This window comes from Passer domesticus, chromosome 1, assembly GCF_036417665.1.
Source record: "Passer domesticus isolate bPasDom1 chromosome 1, bPasDom1.hap1, whole genome shotgun sequence".
Lineage (NCBI taxonomy): Eukaryota > Metazoa > Chordata > Aves > Passeriformes > Passeridae > Passer > Passer domesticus.
In genome coordinates this window covers 24,653,427-24,672,429 of record NC_087474.1, presented here as the reverse complement: position 1 = coordinate 24,672,429, position 19,003 = coordinate 24,653,427, and the positions used below count along the sequence as shown (strand labels likewise).

The 19,003-nt window shown below is 41.0% G+C and overlaps 1 long non-coding RNA gene across 2 annotated transcripts; it reads right to left on the bottom strand.

Moving 5' to 3' along the window:
* Positions 1 to 4,196: 4,196 nt before the first annotated feature.
* On the bottom strand, positions 4,197 to 12,640 carry LOC135295039 (uncharacterized). 2 transcript variants are annotated; one of them, XR_010357088.1, is made up of 2 exons: positions 5,344 to 12,640; positions 4,197 to 4,788 (listed from the first exon to the last, which is right to left on the bottom strand). It is a non-coding gene; the product is annotated as an uncharacterized LOC135295039 (long non-coding RNA). The 2 variants fall into 2 exon arrangements; XR_010357089.1 differs by having other exon boundaries at positions 4,197 to 4,704.
* Positions 12,641 to 19,003: the final 6,363 nt, after the last annotated feature.

Genomic DNA, 19,003 nt, shown 5'->3' with positions numbered 1-19,003 from the left:
CAAACACCACCTTGTCAGCTAGACCATGGCACTAGGTGCCATATCAGGCATTTCTTGAGCGCCTCCAGGGACAGCAACTCCATACCTCCCCGGGCAGTCCGTGCCAATGTTTAAGCCCTTCCATGAAGAAATTCTTCATGATGTCCAGTCTGAACCTCCCCATGTGTATCTTGAGGCCAGTTCCTCTTGTCCCTGTTGCTGGTTGCCCAGGAGAAGAGCACAGCCCTCCCCTGGCTTCAGCCTCCTACCAGCAGGGAGCGATGAGGTCTCCCCTGACCCTTATTTTTCTGCAGGCTAAACAGCCCCAGCTTTCTCTGCTGCTCCTCATATGACTTAATCCCCAGACTGTTCAGCAGCTCCTCTGCTCTCTCCTGGACATGCCTCAGTACCTCAATGTCTTTCCTGAAGTGAGGGACCCACAGCTGGACCCAGCACTTGAGGTGTGGCCTTGAGTCATTTGGGACATTCTGAATGGGACCACACTTCCAGTACGCCTAGTGCTGTTTATACCCTAAAACTGGAGGCACTGTTAAGAGGATTTTTTATATTTAAAGAAATGAAGACTAAGCATTTTATTTATCTAAGACTATAGATAACAGGCCTGAGCTAATATTTTTTTTCTTCTTGTTTTTCCCACAGTTCTGAGGATTTAAATGTTTCCTGGTTTTAGATTAAGCTGTTTCTTATTTTAGAGTTAAGTTGTAAGTTTGTAACTGTTGAGCTACAAGCCTGCAGCATGCCATATTGATAACTTGTATTGCTAGTGGTCCCGCCTGACAGCTCCCTAGAGTGAATGTTGCAAATTCTGGAATATATAGGATACACCACCAACTAAAAAGAAGCCTGAGCCTGTTAAATTGAGGTGAAGACCTCATTCAAGGCCTAGATCGAGCATTTTGCACAAAGCCGTGTCTCTCACCTTGTCTGCAAGGGCCCTGCAGAGGATGACAGACGCTGCTTTTGTATTTAAAAACAAAAAGGGGGAACTGTGGTGGCCTACAGCTGGCCTGTAGGTCTCAAAGTATAAATAATTATAAAATTATAACGGAAACATGTGATCAGTTATATAATTACCTTACTTTTATAATTCAACCAGTAGGGGCACTCAAGTTTCTATTGGCTGGCTGAGCAGGAAGTAACAGGCTCAGCCAATGAGGATTGACCTCGTGGGCTCCCAAGGTATAGAAGGGAGCGAGATCTGAATGAAGTGAACTGCTGCTGCTGTGTGGACTCCGTGTGTCTTGTCACTGGTCTGTCTCCGAAACTGTGACACGGTGTTAAAGTGATTTCAGTGTTTATTATAACAAAAAGAGGCCTAAAGCATGGGGGCTGCGGGTCGAGCAGGAATGTTCCCGTCAAAGATGCTGCAGTACCGGCGCTGGGTCTTCTTCAGCAGCAATGTCCCCAGTGTTCCAGGTGGAGCAGCACTGGGTCAGATGTCCCCTTTTATCCTGTTTTCTGTCCCTTTGGATTGGTTTCTGTTTGGATCCTTCATTTGCATGAAGGTTTAAGGCACTTGATTGGCCCATTACATTTCTTTCCAGCCTGGCTTATTTACTTGGGGAGGTGGTGCGCTTTACTTAGGTGTAATACATTGAGTACTGTATTTCTTATAATTACCCTTTTAACCCCGTTTACAATAAAATAACCAAACTAACAGTACATGCTTAACAATTATCAACTATTTTACAATAGTTTCTAACCTCTTTTTGACAATTCCCCCCTCTAACTGCTTGATCAGGCTTTCAGCCTGCATCAACATTTTAAAGTTCAACTTCTGCTTTTCTCAGTTTCTCATACTGTTCAAGCATATCTCTGGCATTCTGATCACTCTGTTCTTTTATTAACATTACATTTTTCCCTTCTACATTACCTTGCAGCATGATGCTGCTCTGGACAATGCTGGTTACTATCCGGACTAGACATGGAATTGAACATGGTAAAGATATTACACTTGCTAGTGCACACACCACAAAAAAGACCAATTTCTTCCACTATTTACCGTTCCAGGCGAACGAATTGTCCCACCAATCAGATCCTCCAGACAAGGGGTCCATTTTTGTGTTCCAACATAGGTTAGTTTTCTAATATTTTGAGTAATGTTTTTAATTACATGACTGTGGTCATCAATCTCCAGCAGCATTCTGAAGTATTAAATTTCCCATAGATCCCTCCTTCCTCTGCAAGGAGGTAATCCACTGCCAACCAGATCTGGTAAATCGATGAACGTGTTTGTTTTTGTAGCTGGTTTAAGAGAGCAGTGGTCAGAGTTGTTTGATTGGACATTATTTCAAGTACTGCTTGTAAATGGGTGATTCAACTGAGCATATATACTGCAGTTCTGGACCCTCAGGCTCCATCTTGGCTCCGGCCCAAGGTAGCAGGCCCATAAGTATCATTAATCTTTTGGGGTCCAAATTTCATTGTTCCAATTTTGGGTTCTGCCCAATAAATGCATTTTCTTTCTGGCCAGGTCATCATATACTGGCACTCCAAAGTTTGACTTTGCATCCTTAGGCAGTAAGAATTGTGCAACTCCTGGTCCACCCTCCCGGTAATTTCACATACGCTGTGTTGCCTGTGTTGCCACAGATACAAAATAAATTTTTAGGTGCATTCCAGAAATTAGAATCTTGATTTGTTATATGTTTCCAATATTTGGATAGGGTTTCTATTGCCCAGAATGGGTTGATATAATCTCCTAGGCATTCAAACATTTTTTTCTTTTTCACTGTATACGCATCTACTTTCAGTTTTTTCTATTGACCAATATGAATGGTGGGTTTCTGGGATCCACCTTGTATGTGTGCCATTTGCTGCTAGATATCTCTTACATGGCATTTCTCCTACTTCTATAGTATACATTTTCCCTTTTCTTGACAAACACTCTTCTCCTATTATTGTTGATTTTAGCTTTAACTCTCCTTCCCTTCTTTTGGGTACTACCATGCTTTTTCTTGATGCACTCCATTTTAAAATGACTAGGGGACCTAAATGGATCCCATGGCCAAATTTCACATAAGTGTGTCCCCCCACACCCCCAAAAATCAGTCAAATTAAAATATTTTGTAATCTTTTCCATAAAAGATTCGATAATACCATATCAATAAAAATATTCTTACCATATATTTGTCCCTCTCTATCCCTTTGTCTTTTCAATTGCACTTCCTTCCCTTTGAATATATCCTCTAAGTTGGTTTCACTTTCTTGTTCAAAACATACCCATCTTTCTTTCATAGGGCACTCTCCTGACATCCTCTGGCTTGGGTTTGCAATATTTTTAGCTAGCCAATATATTTTATTATCTTCTTTACAGGTTGTTAACTGGGAATGATCAATACATTTGGGATTCATGTTTGTGTACTCTGATTAATACACTTACTGTATCTCCTCTGTACAAGGGATAGCAATGCTTCCCACAAGCGTTTTCTCACTTCCTCTGAAGTGGATGAGTAGTAGCATTGCTACCAGTGGGAGTCTGGTACGGGCTGGCCTCCTCACCTCTTGAACCACAGGGGTTTTCTCGGTGCCCTGAGAGTATTTCCTGGAGGTAGTTCCCAATCCAGTCTTGCCTCCCACCTCTGGTTTTCCCTTCTTCTGGAGACATTCTGCCATGACCCTTATCGTACCGACTCCCTTCCCTCAATTTGGTCCCAATTAGGGCTGCAAGAAGAGTGTTCTATGGAACATTACCAGAAACCGAGATGTTATTTTGATTGTCAATTCTTAGCTGAACAAAATTTAAATTTACACTATAACTATAATAAACATTAACAAACTTTAACGATATAAGGATAACAATATAGATGTTTCCCTTGGGGGGTTGTGTTCAGGGTTGTGCTTCTTTCAGTGTTTTCCTCAGGACCAATTTCAAGTTTTCATCATCTCTGCTGGCTATAGTCCATTCGCTTGCCTCAGCTGGGGCTTGTGCTGGACCCTTCACTCGACTTGCATGAGTCCACCCCTGCTCCTTTGTTCTTACTGCTGTGTTTGTTGTAAGCAGCACCTGGAAGGGGCTTTCAAGGCAAGCAGTTAGTGGAGGGTTTTTCCATGATTTAATCAATACCCAGTTTCCCAGGTTAATACCATGTATTTTACAGTTCAGTGGGGAAGTTTGGGGAAGGTAGCCCTTTTCCCTTAGTTCTTATAGGCCTGTTGTTACTTGTTATAAGTAAAAATCAATAAAGCCAAATTAATAATTAATAAAGATACATTTTATTTTGTGACTGATGTACAGTCTCGATAGCCACAATCAAAGGGACAGTGTCGACTCCGGGATCGGCGCTGGGTGAACACTGGTCCAATCTCTATTGCATCAGACCCCCTCTTTTCACAAATGTGGGCTGATACAGCCTGTTTTTATACTGTTTTTCTGGCCCGAGGCAGAGTCTCTCTTGTTCTTTTCATAGTCAATCATATTCATGTTGTTTCCTTTCTTCGAGATGGACTGGAGAATGCAGTTCCTGGCCAGCAATGATTGCTGGTCAAGCATAATCACGTTGTCCCCTTCCTCTGGGTTGTGTTTGACAGCGTAGTTCCTGGCAGGTAGTGATGGCTGGTGGTGAGGTTGCAGGAACTTGACATTTGAATGCAATTCTCCAATAGCTCTCACTATCTTGATCTCGAGCAATAATCATTCAGGTGCAGTTGGTCTCCACCCAGGCCAGGTCCTCGATTGTAAATTAGATCCCTTCCTGCTGTCGGCTGCAATGTCGTAATGGTATGCGGTCTTTCCGTAGCATTCCTCAGACCCCACATGTGAGTTTAAATCATCCCTACATATTTCTTCTAAACATTATAACATGTATTTATTTTATATTCTAAACAGCATGAATTACATATATAAACATTACTGTTTCTATATATTTTTGCATTGTTGCCCTCCCCTCTAGATGTTCCCCAGTATTGTATGGGGTAAGCAAGAAAGGCAGGCCAAACAACATTTCGTAAGGAGAGACCCCTAGATGGGTTCTGGGTCTTGTTCTTATTCATAATAGGGCTAATGGTAAACATTTGACCCAATTCCGTTAGGTTTCTAAGACCACTTTTGTTAAGATATTCTTTAAGGTTTGATTCACCCACTTTTGATCCTCCCACTTTATTCCCGGGGCTACTTTAAAATTTTTGTTTGGCCAAAGTTCCACACAATAATAAACCATCCTCACTTGATCTAACTTTTTAGTTGTTTCCCAGTTATTCTAGTCATCCAGTATATCACCAAGGGGGCTTTCAGAAGGAATATTTTTATTCTTTTTCCTTTGTCACCCTCCTCATGTACTATGGCCCTGACCCATGGTAACTTTCAGTTACTATAAGCTTTCTGGACGGTAAAAAACTGCTTACCGTAAACGGCCCCTTTAGAAGTTCTGTTTTATTCCTTTTTTAACTTAAGAGAGATATGTCCTCCTAATCTCTTTTTCTGTGTGCAACAAGTGTCCTTGCAGCTATCGACTTTGGTGTCCTTGGGCACTCTTATCTAAGGAGCACTTACTCTTTGTCAGTTGCACACGCTGCAGGAGCAACACTCTTATCTCACATTCACTCACACTTTCATTCACACCCTCAGGCCTGTTCATTCATACTTCTCAACTTCTGCTTAACTGAGTTTTTGGTTCTTTGTGCCTTGCCCACCCGGACTATGCAAGGTACCTTTTTTGAACACCCCAGAACCTTAAGTACTGACACACTAAGTTTCCCCACTGACCTAAGTTCACACTCCATAAATTTCCCTTTGCTTTTATTGAACAGAGGAAGGAAACATTGGCAAACCTCTTAGACTTGCACGAAGTAGACCCCTGTTGCCAGAGGATCACTGGTCCACGTAGGCCCCTACCCTGACTCCTTCTACTTCCCCCAAGGTTTGGCTATCTCTCTTCCCTAGAGATAGCCTCACAGTCAGGGGTTTGGACCTCCACGCCTTGCCCAAGCTGGACTTCCCACCACCCGTACGCTGAGGAATGGGCCTCCTGACCGCGCCTCGCAGCCACGGTGCTATAAAGGTCCTACGATATTGTGGCCCCCATCGCCTTGGGATCAGCCTCTCCAGGCTTCAGTACTGCTGGGTCTCTGGGAAGGACCCTAAACCTGGTCACCTCTGGTGTCAGTTCACCTGTGAGGTTGTCTGTGTGTCACGCAAACCTTTGCCACAGCTCTCACATGCCCGAGAAGCTGAGGCTGATTTGCGGGTCACTTAGATCTTTATCCACAACCCCTACCCAGCCGGGAAGATGAAGCTGATTTGCATGTAACTCACTCTTTCCCCACAGTCCCCACAAGCCCGGGAAACAATGGTTTATCAGGCTTTAATGAGGCCTGCCTGGGTGCCACAACAAGGAGGGGTAGGGGGCCGCCTCACTCGGTCTTCCCTCTTTTGCTTCCCTCCATTCCCAGCTGGTGTCCTCGCAGAGGGCCGGAACCATGGTACTAGGTTGTACCTATGTCCTCACTCACGTTGGGACTCCAAGCTGCTTGAGCTGCTGGCCCTGTCTCAAACATGCTCTTCACACACACTCACTCACCTCCGTTCCCTCGGGCCCTCCCCAGAGGGTGGTTAGGTGATACTTACTGCCCTCAGGCCTTCTTCCCGGATACCGACGCAAGGTCCCTCCATGGAGGACAGGCGGCTGTCCCATCCTTTGTTTGGGTGAGTTTGGTCTCGTATGAGTTCCCAAGCTGTTAAAAATGGGCCCACGCTCCCAATACTAAAGTGATTTCAGTGTTTATTATAACAAAAAGAGGCCTAAAGCATGGGGGCTGCAGGTTGAGCAGGAGTGTTCCCGTCGAAGATGCTGCAGCACCAGTGCTGGGTCTTCTTCAGCAGCGATGTCCCCAATGTTCCAGGTGGAGCAGCACTGGGTCAGTGGGTCAGATACCCCCTTTTTTCCTGTTTTCTATCCGTTTGGATTGGTTTCTCTTTGAATTCTTCATTTGCATGAAGGTTTAAGGCGCTTGATTGGCCCATTACATTTCTTTCCAGCCTGGCTCGTTTTGCTTGTGGGCGGTGGTGCACTTTACTTAGGTGTAATACATTGAGAACTGTATTTCTTATATTTCTTATAACTACCTTTTTAACCCTTTTTACATTATAGTAACCAAACTAACAGTACGTGCTTAACAATTATCTGTGGTAGTTTCTGGGATCCCTGTTGAAGGAAAGAAATTGATGAATCTGACTCCATGTTCTTAGAAGGCTAATTTATTATGTTATTGTATTATATAATATTAAAGTATACTTAAACTAAAACTATACTAAAAGAGTAGAGAAAGGATACATACAGAAGGCTAGAAAGAATGATAATGAAAACCCGTGATTCTCTCTTCAGAGTCCAACACGGCTGGACTGTGATTGGTCATTAAGTAAAAATAATTCACATGTTGGATAAACAATCTCCAAACCCCATTCCAAAGCAGCAAAACACAGGAGAAGCAAAGGAGATAATATTGTTTTCATTTTTCTCTGAGGCTTCTCAGTTTCACAGGAGAAGAAATCCTGGTAAAGGGATTTTTCAGAAAATATGGCAGTGACAATTATCAACTATTTTACAACAGTTTCTAACCTATTTTTGGCATTGAATGTACCAATTTAGGAAACTCCCACATTACTCTGGGTCACAGTTTCTCATTCCTGCCCCATCCCACTCTGCTACCCCCTTTAAATAAAAATTACAAGCGACTTGGTGAATAGTATCTTCTTGAACTAGTTTCATCAGAAGAAAGGGCAGGCTTCTGTAAGGGCAGAAGTTTGATTTGCATTGAGAAAGTCAACAATGAACAATAACGAAGACAATGGCAATTGCAAAGATGTAAACCAACAACAAAAAAGGGTATGTATCTATCTTCTTGTTTCCCTTTTTGTCACCCCCACAAATCTGGATATAATTACTGTCCATCCCATGTCCAGTGCATGCTCTATTCCCAAAATGGATTAAGTGAAGTTTTCAAACTGTTTTATATTACAGATAATGCAGCATGTCTGAGTTGAATACAAGAGTTCCATTTTGCCCAGTGAACTATAAACCCTGGTCTTGCATCACATGAGTTTTTCTATCAAGGACTGTGGCCTATGTATATCACACACCTATACATTTATGCATGAAGTGCTACACTTTTTTCAAACTGACATGTTCATTGAGCTGTTTCACTCTGTTAGGCTAGTTTGAGAAGAAAATTTCAGAAAGAAGGTAGAATGTGCTGTAACTTAACAAAAGCCACATCTTCCTTATTAACAGTGCTACAAAAAGTTTGTTTTAACAAATGTGACTGGTTTGGACATATTGTAATGGCTGTTTAATATTTTATGGAGATATTTACATACCACATACACAAGCAGGTTTTTTTGGTTGTTTTTTTTTCGCTCAGGGAGAGATGAGCTGTCTCTCTTACAGCTCTCTAGCAGCAATCTCTTACAGTTCAGGGTAGGGAAACAGGCCCCTCCAAGGGACTGCCTTGCATGTGTAAAGGTAGCAAACACTTCCACAGCTTCTCTGCAGCACTGCCTTGCTCCACACACTGCCTCTGGGTGGATGGTCAAGGGCAAAGCTGTTCTCTTGTTCTGAGGCAGAAGGGGGAGCAGCCTGGTGCTCTGTCCTGCTTCCACATGCAGATCAACATGACCACAGTCCCTTTCTACACAAATGTAGCACTGCTGTGGGAGATTCTCCTCAGCTGCTGAGAAAGCCGAGCAGTGTTGGGGGATACAGTTACATCACAGTAATATAGCAAGGAGATTCATGCCACCTACCTTCCAGCACATGGCTAGGAACAAATGAAAGGAAAATTAAATTTCTAGTATTTTAATTTTAAAAGCAATCAATCCCTTTGATCTTCACATTGGTAAACACAAAAAATGAGACCTTCCCCTACCTAGGAGGGCCAGCCATATTCAACGTAAATATTGTTTCAAGCAGGGCAAAAGCAGAGTAGCAGGCCCTTAATCCCTCTGCTCATCACTTGGGAGGTCTCTGTGAGAAAATTGTCTGGGCATTTCAGTGCTTACACCCTCTGGAGGGCACTCTGGAGTACAGACCTTCCATAAAAGCCCACTCAAACACCAGCTACTGCTCTCAACTCTCCCCATTTCTGTGCAGTGGAGTCTGGAAGCACAGGTTTTTAGATAGGAAAGCTCACACAAAGTTAAGGCAGAAGGCAAAATGCAACAGCTGCTGTGAGGCTCTGCAATTTGGCAAGTCACTGACTACAGACATATCATCTAAATATGAGTCTCAAGTTTAGTTGGGTGTGTATTCAATTACCATCTGTTAAAAGCAGGGTAGTTATCCTCTGTTAATTGGGCAGTTTATATCTTCCACAACCAATCCTCCTTCCGGGGAGATATCTTCTGTTAATGGGCCATTGAGTGTTACTACATGACTAGTAAAAATTACATCATCCCATTATGAGATGCTCCAGCCCAAAGAGAAGAACCAAGCATTCCTACCTAGATATAATCTGAGATTTAGAACAATAGAAAAAGCCTTTTCTACTGGATTGCCAGAGGAACAGCCTTTCCCCACTAAATTCCAAGAGCAGCTTTCTTCTTGACTGCATTCCCAGAGGAAGACCAGCCCCATCTACACAACCAGACAACCTTAAGTGAAAACTACACCCTTCTACAGGATCACTACTTCAACAGAACCGCACCTGTCACTGCAGGACTGCAGCCACCATTCACTGGACTGCTACCACCTCCCTGACCCACAGGGTGTCAAGTTGTATCCTGACTCTGTCAGTGGTTTTGTTGGTACTACTGCATTTTGTGAAAAATGTGTATTTTATGATTGGCTTTTTGCAAATATTAAAATGAATAGTATATGTGTTATGTTAGAAATTTATGCTGTATTAACATTTTAACAGTATGGTAAATGTAGTTTCATAGTTAAAAGGTAACTTTTGTAGTTAAAATAGGAACTATGTATGTGGAATGTTTTCTTTTTAGAAAGGAATGAGGTGCTCCCACTAGATGGTGGCTGCAGGACACCTACATCTTTCAGAGAAAGAGAATTTATTGCTCTTTTATCAGGAGAAACAAACTTCTTCCCGCCTGGTTCAGTCAAAAAGAAGCTGTTATGATTAAGAGGAGAATTTGATGATGAAAAGACAGAATACTTTATTTGAATAGAATTTATGCATCATGTATGAAGTATATGAATATGCAACAGGCTATCATTTTTAAGGGTTAATCCTTTGTTAACGGGTGTCCTTTTTCAGTCTTGTGTTGCCCATAAAAAGGTAGCTAGACATCCATAACTCTTTGTTTTTATTGTCTCATATTGTCCTAATCTCAACCGTTCAAATTTTATTACTCTAATTATATTACTATTACTATTTTATATACTATAAAATGGTTATAACCATTTTATTACAATTAAACTTTTAAAAATTTGAAAAACAAGTGATTGGCATTTTTCACACATTTGTATTTTAAAATTTTCCTAGTAAAGAACTGTTATTCCCATATCTCTACCTAAGAACCTCTTAATTCCAAAAATTATAATAATTCCGAGGGAGAGGGTTTACATTTTCCATTTCAAGGAAGGCTCTTGCCTTCCTTAGCAAACACCTGTCTTTTCAAACCAAAACAATATATAATTGGCATCTAATAAATATCTGTGGTGAAACTGATTGCCTTCTGTAGATAGCTTTCTACAAGCTAATGGTTGTTAAGGAATGATGTTTTCTTAACATTTTGTTTAATTTTAAATAGTGTTATAGTGTTATATTGAATCCATTTATGCCATTGCTTTTACAGGTCATTAGCAAGACCATGAAAATATATATTATATAAATAATTTCCATGTATTTTGAGTGAAAGCTACTTTGTGTTTTCTTTTCACTCCTATTTGATCAAAGAGCCAGATTAAATTGAATGCCTTACTTGTTTAATATTATTTATAAAAGATCTCACTAACTTGACCATTCAGACTTAGTAAGGCCATTATTTTCTAAAAAACCTATTAATCCATTCTGTGCCCACTTATGAACCCACAAGTTGTAGTTGCAGGCACACTGAACCAGATCAAGTTTGAGAATTACACATACTATCCCTAAATCTTAGAACAGAACAAAGACCTTTAGAAAAATGAATGGAGTTTCATTTCACCACACCTTTGCCCACTGGACTTGGGGCAGGACGCACCATGGACGCAATTTGGTGGGGAGTCTGGAAACAGTCAAACCCATACATGGAGCTGTAAAACTGAATTATTTACTGTGGTAAGATTACTGTGGGTGATAAAGTGTATCTAAATATGATAAAGAAATATGAGTGTATCACTCCACCTTCCTTTTACCAGTAAGAACACCAGCTGGCTGGAAGTCTGAATCCTGTTATGACACGGAACTTTACCCACTGTGTTTCTTGCACAAACAATAGTGGAACTGCCAGGAGTGGAATAATACACATCAGTGAAATTAGAAGTACTGTCTTCATTTAAACAATTGTACAATCTCTGTGCTGCTGTTCCTGCTAACCAGATCTCCCTGCTACAAATAATTGACTTAAAATGAGCCATTGTGAAGTTCCAGATTGGTATTCAGTGTAGATTAGTATTCAGCATGTGCCAAAAATTCAGGCTGTACATTTCAAGTGGCAGAATAAGGAATTAATCACCAGATCTTGATAAAAATGCGAAATTCAAAAGAACACTTCTAAAAAGTTTGAAGTAAAGGGAATATTTTTTCGTTATTAAAATAAAAGATATTAAATGTCTTTGTATTTTCATTGAAAATACCAGACAAAATGTAATGGGCTCTCATTCTGGAGACTGCAAGAAAAGCACTTGTCACAATGTTTCTGTCCTGCTTATAGACCTGTCCCAAAGCCCACTTCAAAATGCTCTACAGTTCTGTTTCTAAAGATGAAACAGTGCCAGGGACCATTCTTTGACAGAGATATTTCACAATTTTTCAGTTCAAAGTAAATTGAAAGCTGTGTGGTTGCCCATCAGAATGAGATTTTTGTATCATAAAACTGAGAAACTCATTTTCAGTGCTGTGGAACATGATGAGCAGGCATACAGAACCACCGACTGGCTAGGAAGTCTGCTGGGATTCTCCTGGATGGACCCAAACCTCAGCCTTGTCCTGCTCTTTAGAAATAATTCTTGGCAAATGTTACTTTATTACCTTGCCCAGAGATTTTCTCAAGGAAATACTACCTGGCAGGGACATACATCACGCCAATGAGTGTGTTAATAATTAGCCTCCCATACTTTATTTTCTGGCTCTGATTTATTTGTAGAAATAGCTTTGTAAACCTTTAAGCACTTAAGAAAAATGTGTGTCTCTCTTTATTCTTGTTGCTGATATATTTCTGTATAGATAAGTGTTTTCCCATTTGTTTTACGTATGCACACTACTTAAAAGTTAGGACAAGTGCAGATATTTTTTCTGTCAAATCCTACAGTAGAAATAAAATAATATGTTCTCTCATAATAAAAACTCCAATAAGAGATAAATTTCAGAACAGATTGAGGAGTAGCCAACTCTTGCAGACAGATCCTTTCATTTGCCCATCTGGTACCTGGCAAAAGTAAAGAGATTCTAAGGGTTGCAGTTAACTACAACAAGATTCAAAGTTATGCTGCTATAAAGTAAACTCCTTATATAATTGTATTTCTATGAGAATTGACAGAAAATTTTAGTTGGCTCAGGTTTCTTTTCTTTGGGAAAAAAGCTTAATAAAAATGTTGGCATTTATACTAGAAAACACATTCTTATCCATAATAAGAGATGAGATATTGTTCAGTAAGAATTAGAATGCAGAACTAACTCTTCTTTGCAGTCATTCACTATTTAGGTATTTTAATCCTTTTGAATGGATACTGCATTTGAGCTCCTTTAGAATTGGTTTTCTTTGCTTTTAAATCAGGAAGACTTCTCTTTCATCTTTTATGTATAAAAGACAAAGCTATTTTTATGAAGTCTGTTGTTAGTTTCTAGCTAAGGAAGTACTGGGAGGAGAGACAGCAGATTTTTACTGTTTATATAACAACAGTGACAACAACAGAAATTGTTCTGTACAGAATTCAGAACCAATTCCTAGTAAAAAGTGAGTGCAAGTAGCTATAATAACTATACAACCTTTGAAGACTTCAGTGCTGGTGAATTAATACCATTATTAAGACATACTGTGTCTTAGTAAGCAAACTTAGAGAAGTGAACTCTATTTTAATGTGTGCCTCTGTGAGAAAATGGGGAGAAATTGCTTTCATTATTAATTTCTTTTCTTTTACAGAAATAATTTACTTAGCATGTGTGTGGTAGTGCAGCTGTTTATTTTCCACACTGCAAAGGTTACATCAGCCAGTCTAATTATTTCACTGCAGACCTTTGCTGTATTTGTTCTACACCTCTATTTCTGATAACAATAGTTCTAGCAGGGCAATGGCTTCTTATTTTGAAGTAATAGCTCGACCTAGTGATGAGAAAGAGCTCCTACACTCATAGATTTTAGAATAGTTTCTCAATCTTTTATAAACCAAATACCACCTAAAAAAAAAAAAAAAAATTTCATGCACGGTCCAATAACTGTTATCATTCTTCCTCTGATGTTCTTAATTGTACTTAGGAGAACATAATTGTGCCTTTTTAGCACATTTTACTGAACTCTTTTTTTTTGTCTTCCAGAAACAAATCACAACATTAAATACACTTTAAAAGACCAAAGCAGCACAATGGAGGGTGCAAAATAACTTTTTATTAAAATTATGGCCATTTATTCCAGCTGAAAAAATATATATTAGTGTATTTAAAAACTCAGTTATATATCTTCAAGTATGAATTTAGCTGTTACAGTTTTATAACAGCTAACCATCTCTCTTACAGCTGAATATTAGCTGTATTCTAGGTGAAAAGAAATCTTGTTTGTATTAAAAAAATATCTATTGAATGCGGCAAAATTTCACAATGGGTGAATTACAATGAAAAAGTGAACTGAAGATTGTAATTTGCAGTTAATCCTGCTGTATTGACTACAAGAGTTAGTTTAAATGCTAATTCAGCTGACACCTAATCTTTACTACTATATGAAAAAGACCCAGAATTTGAATAAGTTCTACCATTGTGGTTCTAAGAACTCTAGAGAGTTATGCTGGTTTATGTTGCATAGCCAATATCAGACAGCTTTTTTTTTTTTTTCCTTATTCTGTAAGTGGTTAAAAAGCATATATATATTGCTTTGGTTTTGTAGTTTGTTCCTGTCTCCCCCTCCCCAGGACGAGAATAAATTACACTGGATTCCTTCTCATTAGCCAAGACCACTATTGAGTTAAAGTCAGCAATGTTTCATTCCTCTGTGGTCCTGGCCTGGACAATAGAGCCATTGGTGTGCCATATGCCATGCCTGCCATGTGCACTCTATGGCCCACAGCTCTTTCAACAACCCTTTCTTGTCTGTGCTAAGAAACACGGGGCATGATGGAAGGGCTGGGATGTTAAAAAAAGGATGCAGCAGTGGTGAAAAATGCTTAGTCTTTTGTGCAGGCAATAACAAATCACCTTACTTTGTGTTTCCCCTTGCTGCTGCACTAGCCATGCCTTCCTAGTATTTTACTGAAGCCCTGAATGCCCGGGCTCTAGAGAAGATTTTCTTTCAACACTCAGCAGTGCTGTGACCTCTAAGTCCGAGGTCAGAGCAAGTCTTATTTGTTTTGAAGCTTAACATAATTAAGTAGGAAGAAAAGAAAAAGGATTAAATAAGAGAGACTACAGCAATAGGAACTCCCAGTGGGAGAAACAGCTACTTTTATACTATGAGAAAAGAGATTTTGTCTGGAGGATAGACAAGTAGACTGTATGTCCTTTAAATGTCTTTGAAAGGAAAGGAACAGACAAGAAAAAATGGAAAAATAAATAAATTCAAAATTATAGGAACAAAGAGCTCTGTTAGGTCGATAAGTTATTTAAAAGCTGTAAGCTTGCTGGCATCTGATATAGTCCCTCTGGGTAAAAGCCAGACTAAATAATACAAATGGGAGCCTACCTTACTTCAAGATATGGATCTTCAAACAGGTTTTGAATTTGACAGTTTCTCTTTTCATTTTTTTTCTCTACTTAGGAGTTAAAGTATGGTTCTGCCTGAGATTTTGAGTGCAAGCATTCAGACTTCAAGAGCACATACTGTTACTATCTCTTGGGGAAGGAAAACCAATATAGGCAAAGGCCTTTGCTCTCTGTGTGTGCATATTCTTGACATACAAACATGCATTTCAGATGTGTTAGCAGAACACCTCTCACTACAACTATTGCCAGGTGAATGTAGACATATTCAACAAGCCTCTACATTTAAAAGATAGCCAGGTATGAGATACACTGTTTATGTCAACCCATGTGAGTGGGGAGGAGGAAGTGATTTCCACCTTTCCCTGAGCCCTGCTCACCACTGATCTCTCTCAGTATTATGGGCTGCTGTGCCACCATGGTATATTGACCTTTCTATGCAGCTCCATTAGGAGGAACAACCGTCTGCTTTCAAGCTCAGTCCCTGTCCCAGAAAACATTCAGTCACTGAATGCTGAAAAAAGGATTGTCTGAGGCATCTGGAAACCTGGAATTGCCTATTCCCATACCACCATTATACACAAGTTAGGACAAGGAAAAGACAAGTCTTGCTATTACAATTTGGAAGGTGTTCAAGGCCAGATTGAGAGCAGTTGGTCCAAGCTAAAAATGGATACTGGTTGCAAAGGGAGTCCTAGAAGTGTAGACAAGATACACCTCCTTCTCACAGCCAAAATCTTCAATTTTTCAAAACCTGAAATTGTTTCAGCATTTTCTTTATTATCCTTCAAATTGTTGGTGATGAAGCATTTTAAACAGTCTATGACCAAGTAGGTGGCCTGGTAGGGTGCAGAATGCCTCTTCTCTAGTAATTTCTATGCAAAGGGCAAGTGTAAGGCTGTGCTGAGACACACAAATAGAATTTCTGGTGTTTTACAGTCCTGCCCATCTTAATGACCGTAATGATCTTAATGAATTCACTTGTGGCAACTTTCACCATCAGCAAAGGGTGCTGAATTCCTGCCTGAGAAACTCCAGAGAATGTGCATTGGATGCTGGCAGAAAATGGAAAGTCTTTCTCTAATATTGGAGTTTTGCCATTGTTTTCCACTTCAGATCCTGTTTTCTTGCACAGCTCCAGTGACGGCAAAGGATGGGACTAAAGAGCTGGGAGAGCCCCTATCACAAAACCAGCTGACGTGTTCTCTTGTGCAAAAAAGCCCTCTCATGAGGGCTATCTTCAGGAGACTATGCCCTGTAAAAACCCCTGTACCACAGGTTGTTAATTCGTTAGTCATTGCTGTGAAAGCTAAAAGACCTTCACCATTTTCCTTTGTTAATCACAGCCTCCAGTTCTCCCCTTCCCCTCAGTTGTCTCTCCTTTCAAAACACATTTCATTAAACTTACAGAAATTAGATATTTCCAGTCTTCCAAGCATGCTGGTGGCACCACATTCAACAGATGCACCAAAGCTACTCATCTTTAAAGGGACAAAATAAGCAACACAGACTTCATTTATGAGCAATGCTCAATTAAGAGCTGAGCTGACAGTGACCAGTTCAGTGTGAGACATGAAGCTGCACCATTTCATTCTACATTGTATTCACTTACCTGTTAGCTTTGGGTTAACTGTTAACTTTGACATTTCATTTACTCATTTACCTCTTGCCTTCAGAGAAACCTCTTAGCCTTTCATCACAACTGATTAGAAACAAAACTAAGACAAGCACTTCCTAACTCATTAATCAGGACCTTTCTTACAAGGTTTTTCAGCCATTATTAAATGGCTTTATTCTCTGGCCAAATGGTAATTCTCAGGTACATATCACAAAGCAGAAAGTCTCCTAGCTACTAATGGCACCCAATATTTACATGCACACCTGTTCTTTCAACCCACCTAGAAGCAATGCACATTATTTCTTTCAAGAAAAATGTAAGGAAAAATCAACTTCAGCGGAGTAGAGTGGAAAAGACAATGTTTTGGAGAAAGTATTACACATGATGTCTGCAGGAATGAGAAAACTGAGACAGAAGATGTGACTTGAGAAAAACACAGGTAAGAGACTGAGGTGTAATTACATCTAGTGCTGTCTGCAGATATGCTGAAAGAAAAGACTGGATATTGAAGAATGAGACTTAATATAAGCAGACTATAATGGGCTACTTGACAATAGTAGAGAAAAGGCCAGGGACATATCCGTTTTTTCTTGCACGTTGAACTACCAAACACTAACGTTGCCAGTAATAAAAGCCAGATCATGTGTAGTATTTCTGACAATAGCCCCATATATAACACCATCAACTTCATTAAAATTGGGCATTAAACATGCAAGACACAGTTAAATGCAGAAGTTATCCCCAGTTTTTAGAAGCGATAGTTAAGGGTAGGATAAATTACCCAGTGCACCCTAAAGATGCAGGCTTTAATGAGGACTTGAGAGGTTTTGCTCTACCCTGGCTGTACCTATCCAGCCTTACCAAGCCACTTTCTGCAAGTCACTTCTCAGTCTTCCTGCTTCAGTTTCTCCGTTAAAAGATTTTTATTGTACCAAATGGTTTGTGACTATCATAAAGCACTTTATGAGATATAGCTATGAACAGGAGGAATTCTTTAGTTAGGAACCATCAATGAAAGTGCCCAGACAACAATTTGAGCCTAAGCAAACCCACAAAAAAATCTCTTCTGCACAGAGAAAAGAAGTAAAGATGTAAAGAAAGGCTGCTTACAAAAGCTTCTGACAAACAAACCCCCCTAAAACAACCTAAGTTAGTAGAAGGTTTGTCTACTATTTCTTGTAGCTTTCCAAAGTGCAGAGTGACATTTAGATCTCTGGAAAAAACCTGAAGAGATAAGGTGTTCCTCACCACAACCATTTCTCTCCTGTGAGCAGTGACTCCATGTGCCATTGCACACACTTATAACCTGCCCTTCCCAGCAGTGCACAGCTCTGGGAACTGCACACATGGCATTTGCAGGCTGCCTGCGTTGAGGTGAAGCTCTGCTGGACAGAAACATCCTACACCAACTCCTGATCAGCACTGGAGCCTATTTCTCATGCACAGGATGCTTCAATACATTTTTCTTTCTTGAAGGTCCTTTTAAAATTCTACACACAGACCATACTTTCTGCTGACAAACTGCATGACCTGAAGAACTTTATGCACAGTACTGCAGTTTTACAGTAACTCCACTAAAGCTGGCTATGAAAGCACACTGCACGTGAATTACTAATTTCTCCCTTGAAGTATTGGTGGAGAATTAGGGTTTATATTTAACACTTCACATCCTGCTATTCAGAGTTGAATTTCATTTACTTTAGCTCTCTCAAAGACAAATAGGCAAAACTGTGCAATAACGAAGCTGAGGTAAGCACCAAAATCCTGTTTTACTCATCGTGTCTATGATTCGGAACTTAGTTTTGCACAGAAAAAATCGTACGTCCTCGGCAAATGCTTCCAAATGTGTGAATTTCGCATGGACCTGCTTCTTCCAAACCAAATACAGCAGTTTAGGGCAGTGCCTTAGCTCTTTTCCATGGACACCAAGCAAGGCAGGGCTCAGAGCACACGTGCAGGGACAGGATTTCTGAGAGCTACAAATCGCCCGCCGGAGCCCAGGACACCCAGAGCGCCCAGCGGCGCCTGCCGGGGCTCGCTTTCCTCACAGCGGCCCGGGGGACGTGCCGGAGCCGGAGCTGCCCGGCCTGCGAGCTCTTGCCCGGCCTCCGAGCTCCTGCCCGGCCTGCGAGCTCCTGCCCGGCCTGCGAGCTCCTGCCCGGCCTGGGAGCTCCTACCCGGCCTGGGAGCTCCCGCCCGGCCTGCGAGCTCCTACCCGGCCTGCCTGAGAGCTCCTGCCCGCCCGGCCTGGGAGCTCCCGCCCGGCCTGGGAGCTCCTGCCGGGCCGCCGGCTGCACAGGGAGATACGGCTCTGGGCCCGGGCAGGACGGGGAGGCGCATGATGAAACTTCGCGGCGTGTTTCAACAGCAGCCTCCGGCGGGGGCGGA